Below are 21,269 nucleotides of genomic sequence, written 5' to 3'. Positions count from 1 at the left end.
TGGTGGATACCCTACAACATTTCACCCTGTGTCTACTGACCCCATATAATATCCAGGTGTCTCCTCCTCCTCCTCCTTCTCCTCCTTCTAGGTACTATAGATGCTGGGGTTATTGTGATAAACAAGGAAGGCATAAACAATATTTTCATAAAGTTTACAATTCAGGGGCATGTTTTAGTTAGGTTTCTGTTGCTGTGATAAACACCATGACCAAAAGCAACCTGGGGAAGGAAAGGGTGTATTTCATCACAGCTTGTAGCCCATCATTCAGAGAAGTCAGGGCAGGAACTAGGAGGCTGGAATTCATGCAGAGGCCATGGAGGAGTACTGCTTACTGGTTTGCTCCTAGTGACTTGCTTTTTATTTATTTTATTTATTTTTTGGTTTTTTGAGACAGGGTTTCTCTGTGTAGCTTTGGAGCCTTTCTTGGAACTCGCTCTGTAGACCAGGCTGGCCTCGAACTCACAGAGATCCGCCTGGCTCTGCCTCCTGAGTGCTGTGATTAAAGGCATGTGCCACCACCACCCAGCTCTTTTTTCTTTTTATTTTGTTTGTTTGTTTGTTTGTTGTTGTTGTTTTGTTACGTTTTTTTCAAGACAAGATCTCACTATGCAGCTCTGGCTGTCCTGAAACTCACTATATAAACCAGGTTGGCCTCAAACTCACAGAGATCCGCCTGCCTCTGCCTCCCAAGTGCTGGGATTAAAGTTGTGAGCCACCATGCCTGACTTCAGCCTGCTTTCTTATACTGTTCAGGACCAGTGGTGGCACTGCCAACAAAGACCTGAACCCTCCCACCTGTCACTGATTAAGAATATGCTCCATAGGCTTGCCTGCAGGCCTATCTGATAAGGACATTTTCTCCATTGAGAGTCCTTCCTCCCAAATGACTCTGGTCTGTGTCAAGCTGGCATAAAACCAGCCAGTCCAGGGCGGAAAGAGGTGCAGAAAGCTTATAATTATGACTTGTATTAGCAAAGAGAAGCTCGGGTATCTATTGGTGGGAGGTAGGAGGTTGTTGGTTTGTTTGCGTGTGGCAAGGTTTTGTTATGTAGCCCAGACTGGGCTCAATCCTCTGGTCCTCCCTCCTGAATGCCAGGGTTACAGTATGTTCCCTCATGACCAGCAGATAGGAGGTTTCATGTCATTTAATGATGCTTCTCTTTGGACTATCTACCAAAAGTTACAGCTCCTTGCCAAAAAGTTCAGATCCTGGACCTCATACCAGAGGTATCAAGTGAAAATATGTCTCTCTGAAAATAAGACTCAACCAGTGAGATGGCAAAGCAGGGGAAAGCCTTTCCTAAGCAAGCATGTCAACCTGGGTTGGATTCCTGGAACCCAGGGAGGAAGGCAAACATCCATCCACACAAGTGCTGTGGCACGCAGGAGCCTGCCCTCTCTTACACACACAGTATTAATGAATAAAGTAAAACAAAATTGGATGTGGGGCACAAGTAATCTGCTTTTAAAAAACAGATAAAATGTAGCCAAGGAAAAAAAACTAGTGTGCATGTACTTCCAGCACCCTTCAGTGTTTTTCCAGTGGTGTGCAATCACACCTCTATCTAGTTCTAAAACACTTTGGTCAGCCATCAAAGACATTCTACCCTTAGGAACCAGGCTCTCCCATTCTGTCTCCTGTAGTCTATTTCTGTGGATTTGTGGATCCTGAACATTTCATGTAATAAACAGTACGTGACTTTTTGTATCTGGCTTCTTTCACTTTTATGTTTTTGAGGCATATCTGTATGGTAAGTCAATATTTCATTGCCTTTGATTGTTGAATTATTTTAGCCCTTCATCCACTGATGGACATTTGGGTAGGTCCCACTCTTTGGCTGTGTGAACACATCATTGCTATGAACATTCTTACATATCAGTCTCGTTGGGTAGATAGATGATTTGCAGATTATGTCTATAACACAATTTGTTTGATTAGATGTTTTCAATTCTCTTGGGTCCACACCCAGTAATGTAATTGCTGGGTTATATAGTAATTCTCTGTTTAACTTTTGGATCATTCTGTTTATTTGTCTTTGTTTGTTTGTTTGTTTGTTTGTTTGGAGACAGGATGTCATGTAACCCAAGCTATGTCTTGAACTCTTGAACTCCTCTGATCTCCTGCCTCTACTTTTCAAGTGTTAGGATTATGAGTGTGCATTACCACTCCCAGCTCTATATATTAACTTTTTGAAGAGTCACTAAACCAGTTTGGTTGTTGACTCTTTGGCTGTTCCACTTTGGTTTCTGTAGGAATGCACAAATAACCATCATCAAGCCGGGTGGTGGTGGCGCACGCCTGTAATCCCAGCACTCGGGAGGCAGAGCCAGGTGGATCTCTGTGAGTTCGAGGCCAGCCTGGGCTACCAAGTGAATTCCAGGAAAGGCGCAAAGCTACACAGAGAAACCCTGTCTCGAACCCCCCTCCCCCCCAAAAAACAAATAACCATCATCTACACATTCTTGCTAACACTTGTGATCCCTACTAACTATAATCATCATCATGGATGTGAGGCAGTATCTCATGTATCTTTGATCTGCATCTCCATAATGACCAATGCTGATGAGCATCTCGTCATGTACCTATTGGCCTATTTATATGTCTTATTTGGAGAGATACTGTACTGGTTTGAATAAGAATGGCCCACATAGGCTCACACATTTGAATATTTAGTTCTCAGTTGGTGGACTTTTTCTCAGAGGTGTGTCCTTATTGGAGGAGATGTGTCACTGGGAGTGGACTTTGAGGTTTCAAAAGCTCACACCAGGCCCAGTCTTGCTCACTTTCTGCCTTGTGGCTGTAGAAAAGATGTGAGCTCTCAGCTACTGCTCCAGCACCATGCCTGCCTGCTGCCATGCTCCCTGCCTTGACAGTCATGGCCTAACCCTCTCAAACTGTAAGTTAGGTCCCAATCAAATGCCTTGGTCATAGTGTCTCTTCACAGCAGTAATTAAGACAGATACCTAGTTAAATCCTTTGCTCACTTTAAGAACTGAGGTGTTGGCCGAATGGTGGTGGCGCATGCCTTTAATCCCAGCACTCGGGAGGCAGAGGCAGGTGGATCTCTGTGAGTTTGAGGCCAGCCTGGTCTACAAAGTGAGTTCCAGGACAGCCTCCAAAGCTATAGAGAAACCCTGTCTTGAAAAACCAAAAACCAAAACCAAAACCAAAACAAAACAAAACAAAAAAACTGAGGTGTCTTTTATTGTTGAGTTGGAATGATTCTTAATATATTCTGAATACCAGAAATCTATTGGATGATATATGATTTGCAGTTAGAAACAAAAGGTTTTTGTTTTAACTTTTTGATGGTATTTATTTACACAAATGTTTTGAATTGTGATATAGTCTATATATTTTTCCTTTGTTGTTTATATATGTGCATATTTAGTTATTTATTTATAAATAGTCTCTCTATAAGCTCAGGCTAAACTTGAGCTCAGAATCCTCCTGCCTTAGCACCCCAAATAATGATATTACTGGCATACTGTTACTCCCAGCTTTTTGCTTGTAGTTGGTTTATTATTATTATTATTATTATTATTATTATTATTAGTAGTAGTAGTAGTAGTAGTAGATTGATTGATTGAGGGGCATGTATTTGCCACAGCCCAAATATGGAGGTCAGAAGGCAGCTTGTGGAGTTGAGAGGACAACCTGTGGGAGTGAATCTCTTCTTCCACCATGGAGGTCAGGGAGATTCCACTCAGCTTGCCACTCTTGGCAGATAGTGCTTCCCCTCTGAGCCGTCCCATCGGTCTCATTGCTTGTAGTTTTGACATCATAGTTAAGAAACCATTGCCCGTGAGGCAGCCATAAGTCTATGGGAAGGGGAGGTACAAGGCTAACCTGGGTTTAGCGAGAATCTTTCTCAAAGGAAAAGAAGGAAGAAAGGAAGGAAAAGAAACCATTGCTAAACTCATGGTCATGAAAGTTTACCCCTCGTGTTTTAGTCCAAGAGGTTCGACAGTTCTTGCCCTCATATTTAGTCCACGGAGGGTTAAAGTTTTTGTTGGTTTGTTTTGTTATCACCACTAAACTGTGGCAACTTGTTACACACCAAAAAGAAACTAGCACAGACATGGGACAGGAAAAGGTTTTGAAGCTGCTATAGGTATACTATAAGCGGCTTTGAGGTTTGGTCTTCTGACCCGCCAATTCAACCGTGTTCCAAGCATCTGTTGCAGATGGGGACATTCATGGACCACCCGGGAATCCCTGATAGGAAGATACTGATATATTTCTTCTTTTAATCGCAGCTGTTTCCTTTTCCTGTTCTTCTTGTTCTTCTTCTTGTTGTTTTGGTTTGTTTTTTCAAGACAGGGTTTCTCTATGTAATCCTGGCCATTCCGGAACTTGCTGTGTAGACCCAGGCTGGCTTCAAACTCACAAAGATCCACCTGCCTCTGCCTCCTGAGCACTGGGATTAAAGGCGTGTGCCACCACCTCCCCCACTCAGATATGCCTTCTTAGACAAATGTGTTTATACTTTGAGAAACCAGCTCCTAAGTTTGTTCCTGGGCTCTGGTAGAAGCCAAATGCTTGATCAGGAATACCATATGGACATATGATGTTTACCTGTCTATGACTCAATATTTTAAAGGATACATACAAACAGCTGTGTGGAAGAGATAGGTAGGCCCAGGCATAGGGTAGGGAGGTAGAACATCCATGACCTCTTCAGGAGTGTCCAGCTACCTGGAAGCTCTTTAGTGAATTTTTGTACATGATGCCAGGTGGTGTACATTAGTTACTTCCTGAGACAATGCTGTGTCAAAATACTCGGCAAGAGCTCTCAAGGAAGGGGTTTTCTGGGCTCACAGTGTGTTATCACCAGGAGGGCATTGCTGGACTCGGGGGCGGCTGTTCATAAGTTGCCTGTAGTTAGGAATCAGAATGACCAATGCTGCTCAGCTTTCCCCCTTCTCGTTCAGTCTGAGATTCTTGTCTGTGGAATGGTGCTGACCACATCCAGGGTGGATCTTTTCTTTTCCATTAAGCCTCTCTGAAAACACCCTCGTAGATGACAGACCCACATGTGTGTCTCTTAGGTGCTCCTACAGTCAATCAAACTGACAATCAGATTAACCGTCACAACAGGGGCAACAACTTCTGGGACTTTGCTTATGTGTTTGTTTGTTTTGAAATAAGGTCCTGACATACAGCCCAGGCTAGCCTTGAGCTGAGAGCTTTCTACCCCAGCCCACCAATTGCCAAGATTATGGCTTTTTTTTTTTTTTTTTTTTTTAGATTTATTTATTTATTATGTATACAGTGCTCTGTCTACATGTATGCCTGCAGGCCAGAAGAGGGCACCAGATCTCATTACAGAGATGGTTGTGAGCCACCATGTGGGTGCTGGGAATTGAACTCAGGACCCCAGGAAGAGCAGCCAGTGCTCTTAACCTCTGAGCCATCTCTCCAGACCCCGATTATGGCTTTTCTATGATATTCAACCTCCAACTAATTTTTTTTATGTATAGATACCCAGTTGTCCCAGCACCATAAAAGATTCATCTAGGCCTTGGAACTTTTACTAAAAATCTGTTGAGCACAGTTATATGAGCTTTTTCCTGAGCTCTCAATTCTTATATATATTTTATATATGACCAGGCTGGCCTCAAGCTCACAGAGATCCACCTGTCTCTGCCTCTCAAGCACTGGGATTAAAGGCATACGCCACCATGCGTAGCTTCAATTCTATCATGATAGATGTATTGATCCTTAATTAAGTATCAGACTATTTTGTAACTTGTAGCTTTGAAATCAGAAAGTGTGAGCCCTCCAACTTGGTTCCTTTTCAAGTTGTTTTGGCTTTCCAGAGCCCTTGCAGTATCACATGGCCTTTGGGATCAACTTTCTCATTTCTGCACCGAATCAAAAGATCCGAAGACAGAGCCCAGGAGTGATTGAAAAAATAGACACGTAAGTTATGGGTAAACACACATAACGTGAAGTTGACTGCTGTAACTTTGAAAGCGTATTCACTGACTATGTGTGTGTGTCATAGCACGTGTGTGAGGAGGTAGATGACAATTCTGTGAGTCAGTTCTCTCCTTCCGCCTTTATGAGGGCTCCAGGGACCACATTCAGATCCCCTGGCTTGTGTGGCAAGTGCCCTTGCCATCTGAACCATCTTGTTGGCCCGATTTTTAATTGTTTTGAGGGACTACTATACTATGTTTTCATAGAAACCATACCATGTAACATTCCTGTCCATTTCTTCACGTCCTCACTAATACTTGTTATTTTCTGAGATTGTTTTTCCCTCTCTCCTTCCTTCCCCTTTCTTTTTGATACTATAAAATGACATGCCACTGTGGTTTGGTGCAGAATCTTCATTTTAAAATAACTTTTTGGGGGGATAATTTTAGACTTATAAAGAAGTTGCAGATAGTAAGGAAAGCCCTTGTGTGTCTCAGTCAGTTTGCATTTCCCTAAATGTTATCATCTGACCGGGGTACTTTATCAAGTGTGAACAGTGGCTTTATTATCACAGGAGTGTATATTCATGCATATGCACAAACACACACACACACACACACACACACACACACACACACGCATGCACACACACACACACACACACACACACACACACACACACACACACAGAGAGAGAGAGAGAGAGAGAGAGAGAGAGAGAGAGACTCTTCCTTTTAAATTTTATTTATTTATGTGTGTGGGGTATGAACCCAAGGACCTCTCACATGCTAGGCAAAAACTCTACTAATGAGCTTTATTTTCTGTTTCACATAGTAATTTTAAATTGTTTTTATTTATTATGTGTGTGAGCGCATGTGTCTTAGTTATCATTCTACTGCCAAGACAAAACATCATAACCAAGGTAACTTATAAAAGAAAGCATTTAATTTGGAAGTTCCAGAGGGTTGGATACCGTGACCATCATGGTGGGAAGCATGACAGCAGGTGGGCCAGCAGGGTCTTGGAGCAGTAGCTGAGAGCTTACATCTGATCCAGAAGCATGAGGCAGAGAAAGAGAGGCAGAGACAGAGACATAGACACAGACACAAGAGTTAACAGAGAGCTAACTGGGAATGGCTTTTGAAACTTCAAAGCCCACCCCCCAGTAACACACCTCCTTCTACAAGGCCACACCTCCTAATCCTTCCCAAACAGGGACCAAGTATTCACATATATGAGCACATGGGGGGCCATTTTCATTCAGACCACCAAGTGTGTTTGAGTATATTAGTATACATGTACCACAGTGAGTGTGTGGCAATCAGGGGGTGCTCATTGTGGAGGTTAGAGGGCAAATTTGTAGCCAATTCTCTCTTTCCACCTTTATATGGGTTCCAGGGATTGACTTTGGGTTGCTAGGCTTGTATGACCAGAGCTTTGCCCTCTGGGCTGCCCTAAAGGGCCTCACATGGCGCTTTTCACAGGTGCTACAGAGCTACTACTGATCTAGAGGCTAGAAACATTTTTCCAGAGAAATATGTCTCAGGTGTTACTTGAAAGACAAGTGTGAATGAATACAGGAAACAGGGTGTGATCCAGGCAGATGGAACAAACTGTGTCAAAGCCTGGGGGTAATAAAGATACTTGAGGATAATCATAATAGCAAGAATAGTAATTTATTGACACTTACCATATGCCAAGCATTGGTAAGCACTTTAGAATGTTATTTCACTTAATTTTTCACAACAAGACTATCAAGCCAGAGATGTTATCATTTCTGTTTTCCAGATGGGGCAACTGAGAGTTGAAAGAAATAAGTTTTCCAAGGTCACCCAACTGTTTTAAAAATGGCAGAGGCAAGATTTCAACTGACTCCCCTGCCCCTACATTCTCCCCCCCCCCCCCACACACACACACACTCACACACATTCCTAATTCCTCTTCTCCCACCAGCTCCGGTAAAGTTTATTCACTTACCTACAGGAAGAGGCAAAGCATTAGACACAGAGCTTTTCCTTGCCTGAGTCTACTCTGCCCAAACCATTGCCTTTCAAGGTGCAGAGAGGCACCACCGTTCCAAACTGTTGCTGATTGTTATTATTTCCCCCATATGGATTGATAGCTGAATGGATGCATAAATAAATAGAAACAAAAAGCACTGGTAATAATTTGCCATTGTCTACTCATTCCCATGTTTACCTGTTTGATACCTGCCTCTCCCACCAAGCTTCCCACCCCGCAATGGCAAGAATCCAGCCTGTTCACTGAATCTGATACCAATAGATGCTGTGTTTTCGTGGTGCTATGTACTGAACTCAGGACCTTGTGCATGCTAGGCAAGCACTCTGCCACTCAGCTACATCTCTAGCCCCTTCCATATTTTTTAAATAATTGAGAATAAGAATTCCAGCATCTGTATGATGTCCAATGAGGAGTTTTTACTTAGTTCTTCTGTGATGCCAGGGATTGAACCTGGGACTTTATGCATTCTAGGCAGCTGCTCTGCCACTGAGGGCAATCCCAGACCTGATGCTTATTTTTGAGGAAAAAGAAATGGATTGTTGGACATCATTTAGGCTGTCAGTCATAGTTCCTGTTGTCCCCAGCCTCTCTTGTCCATTTGGCATATCCCATAGAAAGTGCTAGAGGATTTTATTCTGTGGAAAGGGATACAGCAAATACCTTGATTTAGGTCTATCTAACTTAAGAAACATCTCGTGGGGTCTTTGCGATGGCTCAGTGGATAAAGGCTCTTGCCACCAACCCTGGCGACCTGAGTGAGTTTAATTCCCAAGACCCACATGGTAGAAGGAGAGAACCGATTCACTCCTGCATGCTGTCCCCTGACCTCCACAGTTACACACACACACACACACACACAGAGAGAGAGAGAGAGAGACAGACAGACAGACAGACAGAGACACACAGAGAGAATGGAACAATAGAATAGAACATTTGTGTTAGAAATTTTAAACTTCACATGAAATTTTAATCCCATCACTCAGGAGGCAGAGGCAGGTGGATCTCTGTGAGTTTGAGGCTAGCCTGGTCTACAGACAGACTTCTAGGACAGCCAGGGCTACACAAAGAAACACTGTCTCAAAAAAGAAAGAAAGAAAGAAAGAAAGAAATTTTAAGCAATATCTCTTTTGACTATTGAGAAGTGCAGAAACAGAACACTGTCAACATGCCAGATGTGATGGCACACACTTACAATGCCAGCACCTGGGGGGTAGAGGCAGGAGAATCAAAAGTTCAAAGACAAGGCTGGGGAGGTGGCTCAATGCTATGCAAGCATGAGAGCGGAAGTTTAGATCCCCAGAACACATGCAAACACTGGGCAGGCGTGGCAGTCTGCCTGTAATGATAGCACTTGGGAGGCAGAGACAGGGGACCACAGGACAAGCTAAGTAGATGTACTAGGAGGAACTGGTGAGCTCTGGGTTCAGCAAGAGACTCTGCCTTTATCAATAAAGTGGACAGTGATCAAGGGAGGCACCTGCCACCAACTTTGGGCCTCTACATATATGCACACATATGTGCACGTGCACACACGTGTACGTATCTACATTTCACACACACACACACACACTCAGACACAACACTCACACACGTAAAAATGTATGAGCTATATGAGATTCTGTCCCAAAAATACACCAGGGGGAGATGGGAGATAACAGGTCAGTAAAGTGTTTGCCTTGCAAGCATGAGACCTGAGTTTGATTCCAAAATACACGTTAAACAATCTGGGTGTGGTGACATGTACTTATAACCCCAGAGCTGGGAAGGCAGAGATAGTAGGATTCTTGGGGTTCACTGGCCAGTTTAGCCTATTCACCAAGCTCCAGGCTAATGAGAGACCCTGTCTCAAAAAAAAAAAAAAAAACCCCAAATGGACGGCTCCTCTGGAATGACATCTGAGGTCAACCTCTAGCTTCCACGTGTGCATATGAATGCATGTATGCACATACACAGACCATGCGCAAGGTAAAACTGAACACATCTTCAGAAAGTCAACTGTATTCAAGGAGAGAAGGAGGCCAGTGACCTCCCTGGCACTTTCCCTATTTTGGGAGTTGGCTTCCGGAGCAACACCAGAGCTAGCTGAAAGACCATGCTTCGGGTGAAGGCATAATTGCTGCTCACTTTCCCTGGCTCCTCCAGTGTTAAATTAGCTTTATGTCAATACCACATCAGCAGCTGGGATGAATTATTGAAGCTCATTCACTGCAATGGACCCAGGTTCCACTCGCTTTATGGGATGGATGGAGGTAGATGTGAGCATATTATTCCAGTCTGTCTTGTTGCGGTCAGGACATTTCAGTCTGTCACTGATATGAAGGGACTCAGACCTGATGTGCAGATCATTCCAGCCTCCATTTTTCACAAGAGTGGTGGAGATGGGCAGAGTGGGAGGCTGAGCCCCTGGATGGGACAGGGGAGCAGGGGAATGCCAGTGCTCACCACTAGCTCCCAGGGGTTCTTACCACTCTGCACAGTCATCACAAACACCTGCTCATGTACATAGAAACACATACTACCAGCACACATATGTACATGTGTATATACAGAAACACACCAGCATACATATGTACAGGCAGAAACACACCAGTACACATAAATGCACAGTACATTTAGAGTGTTGATATAGCACACTCACCAGGGGCCCAGGGAGGAAAATAGAGAGGAGGGTCAACATTTTAAAAGAATGATTTTCCAAAAGATTATAAATTTTGAAATCTTCTTCCCTCCTCCACCCTCAATACTAAAGCTTCTCGAGAAGTGATGGGTAGTTCTACACTTGGCCAGAATGGATGACCTGAGATGCACAGTGTCGAGGACACGGAACCCAACTGTTGGAGGCTTCTGTGTAAGGGGGAAGGGTCATCTCCCTTCTCTGCTCTCCTCCATGCAGGAGCTAGTGTGCTCCTGAATTTCAATGTATGTTTCTGCTGCTTGGTCCAGATGCCAAAATTACTAACCATAGCTCTGCATATACCCGTGCACATCTGCACTGATGTTTACTTTCACAAAGAAACACCCACACTTCTGCGTTCTCTCTCTCTCTCTCTCTCTCTCTCTCTCTCTCTCTCTCTCTCTCTCTCTCTCTCCATTCCCAGAGACAGACCTCCTTAGCCACATGATTTGGTTGGAAAGCCAATGAGAAGGTCTGATTCTATCAGCAGGTCACATGCCTTCACAAATCCCACCATTAAATATTTATTCTTTTGGGAGTTCCCAGTTGAGAATCAAATAGCTCTCGTCAAGGCAACACATCAAAAAGTTATCATCTAACATTTTGGCAGGAACTCCCTTCTGCCCGGGGAACTTCCTTCTCCTTGTCTGGCTGATTCTTAATCATTCTTCAGATCTGGGCCTGTTTGTTCCTCACTGGCAGGGGAGGGCAAGTTTTCCCATTAGCCACCTTCATTACTCCCTATCATTTTCCTTGGATGAAGCTATTATATTTGTAATTAGATAAATGCTTGTGTGGTTCTATTTGCTATAGGTGTTATTCATGTGCATAAGTAGGTTAGGGCTGTCTTGCTTTCTGTTCTGTGCCCTTAGTGCTGGCATAATGCTTGCTAAAGAGTCGGTATTCAGTAAACTCAGATGAAGTTGGAGGGTTTGGGGCAAGCAGAACAGAGAAAGAGACAAGGTAAGTAAAGGTCAGAGATAATGGTTCTAAATCCTGCTGATCTTCCGACTCTTAATATCACACCCTCCTCTCCTCGCTACCGGGATGTCACCACGCCATCCTCCATGTGGCCTGTTAAAAGCCTATTGGAACCACAGGGGACTGAGCCAGGGATAAAAAAAGGAAGACTATTCAGAGGGTGGAAACAGGTTCCAAGGAGCATCCTCACCTGGTCTGGATCCCTACTTCTCCAGAAAGTAACTGAGCATGTACAGGGTAAGCCTCAGAGGGATGAAGAATGCCCTCTAACAGCTGTCCCTGGTTATTTACATGAAAGGTGTTTGTTCCTGAGAACATATGTACTGTCAATCATTGCAAAAATACTAGCAGATACTAGCTATCAAAAGTTCAGTATATATCAGGCACTGGCCAAATATTTTGTATTTATCATATATCATTACCTCAGCCAACCCTCTTAACCACCTTGTTAGGTAAGTACAGTTACTTCCCTTTTGTGTGTGTGTGTGTGGGGATTGGCCTAAGGTCATACAACTAAGAAATGACAGAGTAGTTACAGAACAACTGTGAGGCCAGGCTTTTAAATCCAGGATATCCTGTCCATCCCTAAGCTCTTTAGGAGATCAGGGAGCCAAGCCACCCCATGTCCTTACATTTTTATATTCACTCAACAGACATACAGTGATGCTGTTTAATGGACTTGTGATATATTTGGGATGTCGGCAGCTGCCACTGTTTCCTTACAACCCCCAGGACCTGTCTCCTGACTCCTGGACTCAGAGGAGAGGCGAGATGCCCAAACATCTGTTATTTCAGAAGGAAGCAGTTATCAACAGCAGGGAAGCACCAATTCCTTGGTGTTTCCCAGCAAAACATTCCTAGACTCCTGGCCCTCCTGCTCGAAAGACGAGTCTTTGAAAATACTTTGAGTGTTTTCCTTCTCCACTTCCCATGAGAATCCTAGGCCTTGTTCAGAATGATGGTCTTAAGGCAGGTGGCAGGTGGACTGCACAGAGCCACACAGACCCAAACCAGATAGTGTAAGAGAGAAGCCGCCATTGTTACCAGGGGGCTGTGCTCAAGGTCCTGGATTCTTATGTCAGCTAGCTCCTCGTGGGAAGTGAGAGCATCATAGCTTTGACTTGGAGGCCACAATCTTGTCTGCTCCTTTCTCTCCCCTGGGCACTGGCTTTAGCTTTGCTCTCCCGGCAATTCTCAGAGCCTGGTCTCCTTAGTTAGCTCCAAGTTAGAACCAAGACCAGTTTGAGACGATTATGGCTCTAGACTGGTGTTGCTGAAATTTGGTCTGAGACAGATACTTTCCATCTCATCCTTTCTTCCTGCCCCGATCCTCACACCACCCACTTAGTTACAGACGGTCCAATGGCAGGTAGCCCAGTTCCTTCTTTCTTCTCTGGGGTATATATGTGTCTGTGTGTGCTGGATGCTAAGCCTAGAGCCTTAAGCAAGTACTATAACATTGAAATAGGTCCCCAGAATTCTTTCCACTTTTTGTTTGACACTAGCCTTGAACTCACTCAGGCAAGCCTGGACCTCACAGTCCTTTTGCTTAAGCCTCCTAAGGAGCTGGAACCATAGGCTCGTGCCACTGTGCTCTGCACCTGCTTTCTTCTAACGAGAAGCCTGGAGATCCGGTCTGCCTTCCTCTGACCCCCTTAACATCGGGCCACACTTAAGTCACCCGACGACAGCAGGAAGAAGGCAGAAGTCTTTCTGTCTTCACAACATGTCACTGACTTATCGTGTGTGCGCATGCGCAGGTCAGAGGACAACTTGCAGGAGTCTGTTCTCTCCTTCCGCCATGTGAGTTCCAGAAATCAAACTCGGGCCATCCAAGTGCTGTTGCCCGCTGAGCCGTCTCCCCGGCTCTTCGCTGACAAGTTGAAGCCTGGAGACGTGGTTCTCTTTTAATAGCCATTCCAGCTTGTGGATCTCTGCTTCCTAATTCCTGGAGAGCAAATCTCTGGCAAAGTGTTCTTTAAATCAATAGTTCCACCATCGTGGCCTTTTGATTCCAGTCATGGCAAACACAGTAGCTCTCCTGGTGCGGCTTCCGGGAGTCCACTCCACAAGTCCTTTTAATTAGTTTGGAATCACTAATTCCCTAAATTAACTCCCTCCGGTTTAAAATACCTGGAATGGTTTCTGTTTCCTGTGCTGGCTGAACTGAACCCTCACCTGGTTATAAAGTCAAACAAATTGAAACAGAGCAAACAAGAGCCAGTGGTGGAGGAAAAACGCTTTTTGTTGTTTTGTTTTGTTTTAAACCAATGGCTTAAGTCTATGGTCCAGATTGCTATAACACAAGAGAATGACAGGAGAAAACTAGATATAGTTATGGAGTGTTTTGTCTGACACAGGAGCCTTCGTGAGCAAATGAAGGCCCAAAGAAACAGGGAAACCTGTTTAATAAAAATTAAATTTAGGGCCTGGTGGTGGTGGCGCACGCCTTTAATCCCAGCACTCAGGAGGCAGAGGCAGGTGGATCTCTGTGAGATCCAGGCCAGCCTGGTCTACAAAGCAAGTTCCAGGACAGGCTCCAAAGCTACACAGAGAAACCCTGTCTCAAAAACCAACAAAAAAATTAAATTTAGATAATTTAAATGTACACTGTTACTACGGCTGACCATGTAGCTCAGTGAAACTGTCCTTAACACAAAACTGTGGCCCACAAAAACAAACACAGTTACCAGAAATCAGCTTCTTTTATTAATAAAGTGTAAGCTTTCTCACTCAGAGAAAACAAGGACATCTGAACTCTTCAAATTATATGTACTAAATGTGTGCAATTTGGGCCAGCAAAATAGCTCAGTGGGTAAAGGTGCCTGCTGCTAAATCTGTTGATCTGAGTTCAATTCCCAGAACCCACATGGTGAAAGGAAAGAACTGACTCCCCCAAGTTGTCTCTGACTTCCACATGTGTACTGTGGTGTATACACACACACACACACACACACACACACACACACACACACAGTGGTGGAATAGAATAATTTTAAGCTGGGTATGATGCCTTTACTTCCAGCACTCAGAAGGCAGAAGCAGTCAGATCTCTAAGTTCGAGGCCAGCCTGTTCTACGGAGTTCCAGGACACCTAGGGCCACAACAGAGGAACCCTGTCTCTAAAAAAAACTAACTATCAGCATTTTAATCTCAGTTATATCTCAATAAAACTGATTAATATACAGGGGCTGGAGAGACGGCTCAGTGGTTAAGAGCAATGGCTGCTCTTCCAGAGGACCCAGGTTCAATTCCCAGCATCCACATGGCTGCTCACAACTGTCTATAACTCTAATTCCAGGTGATCTGACACCTTCACACCAATACACATAAAAATAAAGTTAAATAAAATATTTTAACAAGTTGATTAATATAACAACAATACATTTTTAGAAGACAGAGATAGAGAAGATAGACAGGTAGCCAAAGAAACAGACATTTCAGAGGCTTGTGGCTCCTGTGGTGGTTTGAAAGAAAATGACCCCCAAAGGGAGTGGCACTATCAGGAGCTGTGGCTTTGTTGGAGGAAGTGTGTCACTGTGGAGGCAGGCTTTGAGGTGAGGTCTCATATATGCTCAAGCCACATCCAGTGTCTCAGTCCATTTCCTGTTGCCTGCAAAATGTAGACCTAAGTAAGCTCCTTCTCCAGCACCATGTCTGCCTGCATGCCGTCATGTCACGCCATGATGACAATAGACTGAACCTCTGAACCTGTAAGCCAGCCCAATTAAGTGTTTTCCCTTATAAGAGTTGCTGTGGTCATAGTGTCTCTTCACAGCAATGGAAACCCTAACTAAGACAGCTCCTATAGGAGATAAGCAAACAAATAAGCTTACACTTCAGATGTTAACATTTAGAAGTCTGCTGTACATTCAACATTCACTGTTGCATGTATACTACATTACAGAGTTGCACACACAAATCATGACTTAAGATTCTCCCTCTTCTTTTGAAAACTCACCCCCTCCCCGGTTTTTTTGTTTGTTTGTTTTTGTTTTTGTTTTTTTCTTACTCTGATGGTCTCAGTGACATGAACAATGGTGGAGAAGACAAAGGAGGCATGTATGTTAGAAGGATAAGAATCCAGGTGACATCTGAATGTGGTGGCACACGCCTTTAAACCCAGCACTCAGGAGGCAGAGGCAGGTGGGCCTCTGAGTTCGAGGCCACCCTGGTCTACAGAGTGAGTTCCAGGACAGCCAGGGCTACACAGAGAAACCTTGTCTCAAAAAAAAAAAAAAAAAAAAAAAAGAAAGAAAGAAAGAAAAAAGAATCAAAGTAACAATAAGAGAAAGAGACAGGAGAATGGAATGGGAATCACAATGGCAGAGCAGGAAGGAGACAGGACACAAGGGGAGTGGAGCTAAGCTTAAGTGAGGGAAGGAGGTGGACGAAGGGGTATTGGAGGGACATATAGGTCACTTAATGTCTGTCGCATAGTGCCTGGAAAAGAGAAGGCACTTTCTAAACATTCACCGAACCAAAGAACAAACTCAGGGAAGTTCCAGAAGCAGGGCAACACAGCATGGGGTATACTACCAACATTTATGGAGTTTCAGCATAACACCAAGTATTCTGCTGAACATTTTAAATCTTCACCAACACTCCATGAGCCCATTTAATAGATGAAGAAACTGAGGCTCAGAGAGCTGAAGTAACTTAATCACATGGGCAGTAAGTGACAGAGACAAGAGTTGAATTCTTGCTGGTCTGACTTCTTTCTAGTACACTGTGTGAACTACCCTTTGAGTCAAGGGTCAGTCTATGTCCTTCATTTCCCTTACTACCTTGAACATCCAAAAGTCTGGAGGAGACCCCAAAAAGCAGGGTCCTGAAAAAAAGGATTAAAAGAGGAGAGATGGGGTGCTTTCCTCCACTGAGGAGGGACCATATTAAAGCCTCATCTTCAACAACAGAAAGAAAAACAATTTGAAACTTAATCATCTCCCAGAATTATGATCCCTCCCCGCAGCAGGGAGCACATTAGTAGAACTGAGAAATGATAATTCAGCAGCCCCCCCCAACCCAGCAGGGATGGAAAGAGGAGGGGAGGGAGGAGAGAGGGAGGCAAGCGGGCCCAGGCAGAGAGATGGGGGAGGGGAGGCAAGGCCTGAGTTCCGTGGGTGCTTCTTTTCCTGTTGAGGTCTGAGACTGGTTCGGAGGAGCAGTTTTATAACAACAATTCTTCAATTCTGCTCAGATAGAGTAAGGGACATGTTGCTCCCCAGGTCAGTTCTGAGCATCGAGGGACCCCACCCCCTCCCCACACACACTCAGAGCATCTAAACCTAGAACAGATGTAGCCTGCGGTCTTAGCTCAGGCGAGGAAGACTTCCTGAGCTAACGGGGCTCTGGGCGTCCTTGTGTAATGGCACCTAGGCGAATTAGCAGTCTATCAACTCTGAAGTGCTGGACAGCTCCCGACTCTGCACTGGTTTTTCGGAGTGCAGAGAGGTGGGGCCAGACTTCGCCCGCCCCTTCTCTGACACCGCAGCAGTCCCCACCCTCAAGGGATGCGCGAAGGCTTCTGGGAACTACTGGGGACCCAACTTGGGGTCACGAAAGGGTCCCGACTGAGATCTGGTGGGGACCTTGAGACTGGAGCCCCCCACCCCCACCCAGGAGCGGGCAACTTCTCCAGACGCATTCCTTCCTTCTGAGTCGAGACCCCCCCCTCAGTCCCCATGCTACATGCCCCCCCGCCCGGGGGGGGGGACAATGGTGCCTTCAGCCCCCAGACATGAATGAGGCCTTTGAGAGCTACACGCCATGGGGTCAGCAGAGGCCACCGGGTCCCCCGGGGCTGCCCAGCCTTCTGATTCTGAAGTCGCTGGGCTAGGGAGGGTAAGGAGCTGGTAGGGGAGAGGTGTCCTATGGTCCCTGTCTTAGAGACTAATGGGTCCTGGGAAGAAAGTCATTCTCAACCAGGCAGTTTCTGGTAAACAAGGATCTTAAAGAGGTGAACATGGGGGCGTGGGGTGGGGTGGGGTGTGATCCCCTTTCTCTGCCAGGAGAAGACAGTTCTGTGGCCCCTTCTCAGCAGGGCAAACTGCATGCAAGTAGAATCTAGCAGGCATTTTCTACCTCTTACCTCCCCTCCCCAAACCAGGGTCCCACTTTGGATGGAGCAGACCCCCACGTTCTCTCAGTACCCGTGTTCCTTCTTCTGGGGCTGCCCTTGAGGCCTGGTCCCTCTTTCCTCCGGTCTCCCTCCCACTCCTGCACTGCACAACCTACCAGGTTTCTATGGAAACGGGCTAGGAAGGCACTGCCAGGAGGCCAAGGCCACTACTGCTCTTGAAGGGAGGGGGGACAAGACATTGAAAGTGAAGCTCTGGAGGCAAGTTGAAGTCATTCCCAGAGGGGAGGCAGATGTGTTAGGAGTGAGGCTTCCCCCAGGAGGAGTGGGGCACAGGAACAGAGATGTAACTGAATGATTGAGGGGTTCCTTCTCATTCCCCCAATCCCCGGTGCTCCAGACATTTAGACAAGTTCCCTCAGAGGGAACATTAGTGTGTGTGTGTGTGGGGGGGCACGGCGCTAAAGGTAGGGAGGCAGGTAATATCAAGAGTTCTGATCCTTCCTCCCTTGCATGAAGCTCTCTTCCTTTTAGAACATGCTCATTTGAGAGGATATCTCCAGGGAAATAAGAAAGGAGAAAGGAAATAAGAGTGAGGTGAAGGTATTTGAGGTGCTCAGGAGCCTCCCTTTGGCAGGCAATGCTAGAGATGCCCAGAGACCTAGGACTGTCAGGTCCCTTTATGGCATCCTTCTCTGCTCAGGCACCTTCACTGAGGAGCTGGGGGTGGCTGGGTGGTCTGGAGGATGGCGGTTTTCCTGCCTCAGTCCATCCCATCAGGGTGTTGGGCTATTAAAAGAAGAAAGCCAAGACAACCAAGTATGGGCCAGGAGTAGAGGAGGAAGGATAAGCCTGAGACAGGGCAGGGGAGAGGTGGGTGGGTGCAGAAGTATTCCACTAGGGAAGGTGTAGAGGAGACTCTTAGGTCTTACTCTCTCCTCAGACATTAACCACAGGAAAAGCTGTCACTTGACCAGGGACTACTGAAAATCTCAGAGTCCCAGGAAAGTATGCTGTAAGGTCCCTTGGGTAGCAAGCTCCCAGGTTATCAGAAGGTCCAGAAAGCTTCCTTTAAAGGAAAGGGGGAATGGAAAGGCTCCCCCGAGAACGCGGGGCTTCCAGGATCTTATCCATCAACACTTGTTTGGCCATATAGCCCCCAGTATAGCCATCCTGGTGTTTGCTTATTTTGGTTATTTTTTGATCAGATATTTTGGCACTATGCACACTGCCTCCTGTTGCCATGGCAGCCGTGACAGGGGCTGAGGCACCGTGAGAAAAATACCAAAATTAATGAGTGAGCGAAAGTGCAGCCGAGAGAAAAACAAGGTTAAAAAAAGAGTTAAAACAGTAATGAAAACAGGCTTCTGAGCTCCACAGCAGAGCAGCTGCTGAGGCCTCCCCAGAGCAGCAGCTCCAGCCTGACCTTAGGTTGCTGACATCTCCTGGACCTCTAGACAGGACTCACCTGCCCTCCCCCACCTAGCCCATCACAGACCCAGCAGCGGCCACTGGAGGACCATCCTAAGCCGATCAGCTCCCATCTCTAGTAGCATGATACCTCCCAGAACAGCATCTTGGGGAACAGCTCATCTCCTAGACAACGGAGCCTTAGCTACAACCCCCACACAACAGTGGTCCAGCTATATTACCAAGAAATGGCGTCCTAGCTACACCCGAGCTTCAGAGCTTTAGCTGCAGGCAGAACAGCATCCCAGGGAGAGCTTGCACACAAGAACAGCCCAGTCACAATCCTGGGCAATAGCATCTTAGCTACAGCCAATCCTCAATATGCTGTCCTCACAGCTATAGCTTCAGGACCAATAGCATGCCAGCTACAGTCCTATATACAACAGTAGCTCTGCTCTTATCCCAGGTAACAGCCTGCTTCTCAGGTGCAGGCTCCTAGCAACAGTTTTGTCTTTTTTTTTTTTTTTTTTAAATCTCCTAAGACCCACACAGTAGATTCAGCTACAGCCCTAACCACGTCAAATTAACACAGAACAGCTCAGCTATAGCCAGTCTCAGGTGTACCAGCCTCCCACCTACAGCTTCCAGACCAATGGCTTTTCAGCTACAGCCCTCTTTCGACATGCACACACGCATATACACACATTACTTCACAACAGCTTCTTGGGTCATCCGATTTTCTGGCTACAGCCTAGGCACGCCAGCATCACAGCACATAGAGGCAGCTGCTTTTCTAGCCATTTCAGATTCTAATGGATCCCAGTCTTCTTCGCTACAGCGCATCCCAGGTAAACACAATGTCAGCAAGCATCCCAGCCATTTTCCTACCTAGCATCACCCAGGCTCCATTCTCTGGACACATTCCCAGATGGACTCTCAGTCACTGTCAGTTTGAGAAGCCTCCCCCAATGCTTCACTTGCCAACTGGTCCTCCTCCCAGCTTGGCACAGGGCCAAGAGCCTGGCTCCTCTCCTTCTTCTTCTTCTTCTTCTTCTTCTTCTTCTTCTTCTTCTTCTCCTCCTCCTCCTCCTCTTCCTCCTCCTCTCCTCTTCCTACTCTTCTCCTCCTCCTCTCCTTCTTCTTCTCCTCCTCCTCCTCCTCCTCCTCCTCTTCTTCTTCTTCAGATGATACTCCCTCTACTCCCCAACCATTCTCCCCCGAAGTCTCAGCTCTGCCTGCCTTCCCAGGGGAAAACAAGCCTCAATACTCATACCTACATTGTCCCAACTCAGGTCCCCACAGACACAGTCTGGCGGCTGAAGTAGGAAGGGACTTGAGGCAAGGGAGGATAATTAAGCACACCCTGCTATTGCTGCCTTGGCCCAGTTCTAGTCCCACCACTTGGTGCAAGATTTGGGGTTGATGGTGGTGGAGCAGAGAGGACGGAGGGGAACATCTGGGAGATTAGCATTTCCTGCCCAGCTCTGAGGCTGCTGATCCTGCTCAGCCCCGAGCAAAGGAGGAGAACAGAGGAGCCTTTGAATGGCTCTCAGCAAGCAGCCTGGGGAGGGTTTGCTGCAGTGGGCAGCAGGCGCATGCTGGGGGCAGGGAGGCTGGGGCAGCTCCTCTGTTGAAGAGTTCTTCTCTCCGGCCCACTGATTTGCTTCTCGGAGCTGTGCTCAATAATGGGACTAGTTCTGCAAGGGACAGAGAAAGCCACTTAAAGGACAGGCCCTCCTCCCACCAGCTCTCTGCATCTCTTGTCGAGCACCCCAGTGGGGCTCCTGGGACTGAAGGATAGGGCTAAGGGTGAGCAGAGGGTCCAGATCAGAAAGGGGGATGAGTGGAGGTTAGGGGTGCTCTGGCAGCTCTCCATTGCTTCTTCAGCTAGTTACGGATCTCACCCCTACCTCGAAGAATGTCCCACATAAAGAGGCCCAGAGGCTAGAAAGACAAGAAAGCAGAAGAAAGAAACATGAGACAGAAGAAAGGTAGAGATGGGTAGAGAAAAGGAGGGAGTGACAGATATGGGGAGGGGGGCGGTCAGCGACTATGGCAGACAACTAGAAAGCAGTCGGCTCATATAAGGGCCTTTTCCAAACATAGCACCAGGCCTTGGTACAGATAATCCTTCCCATTCGTCTGACCTGGAACATGGAGCCTTGGCTTAGAAA

The sequence above is a fragment of the Onychomys torridus genome, chromosome 13 (genome assembly GCF_903995425.1).
Source record: "Onychomys torridus chromosome 13, mOncTor1.1, whole genome shotgun sequence".
In the NCBI taxonomy this organism is placed as follows: domain Eukaryota; kingdom Metazoa; phylum Chordata; class Mammalia; order Rodentia; family Cricetidae; genus Onychomys; species Onychomys torridus.
Note: the sequence above shows the minus strand (reverse complement) of the source record.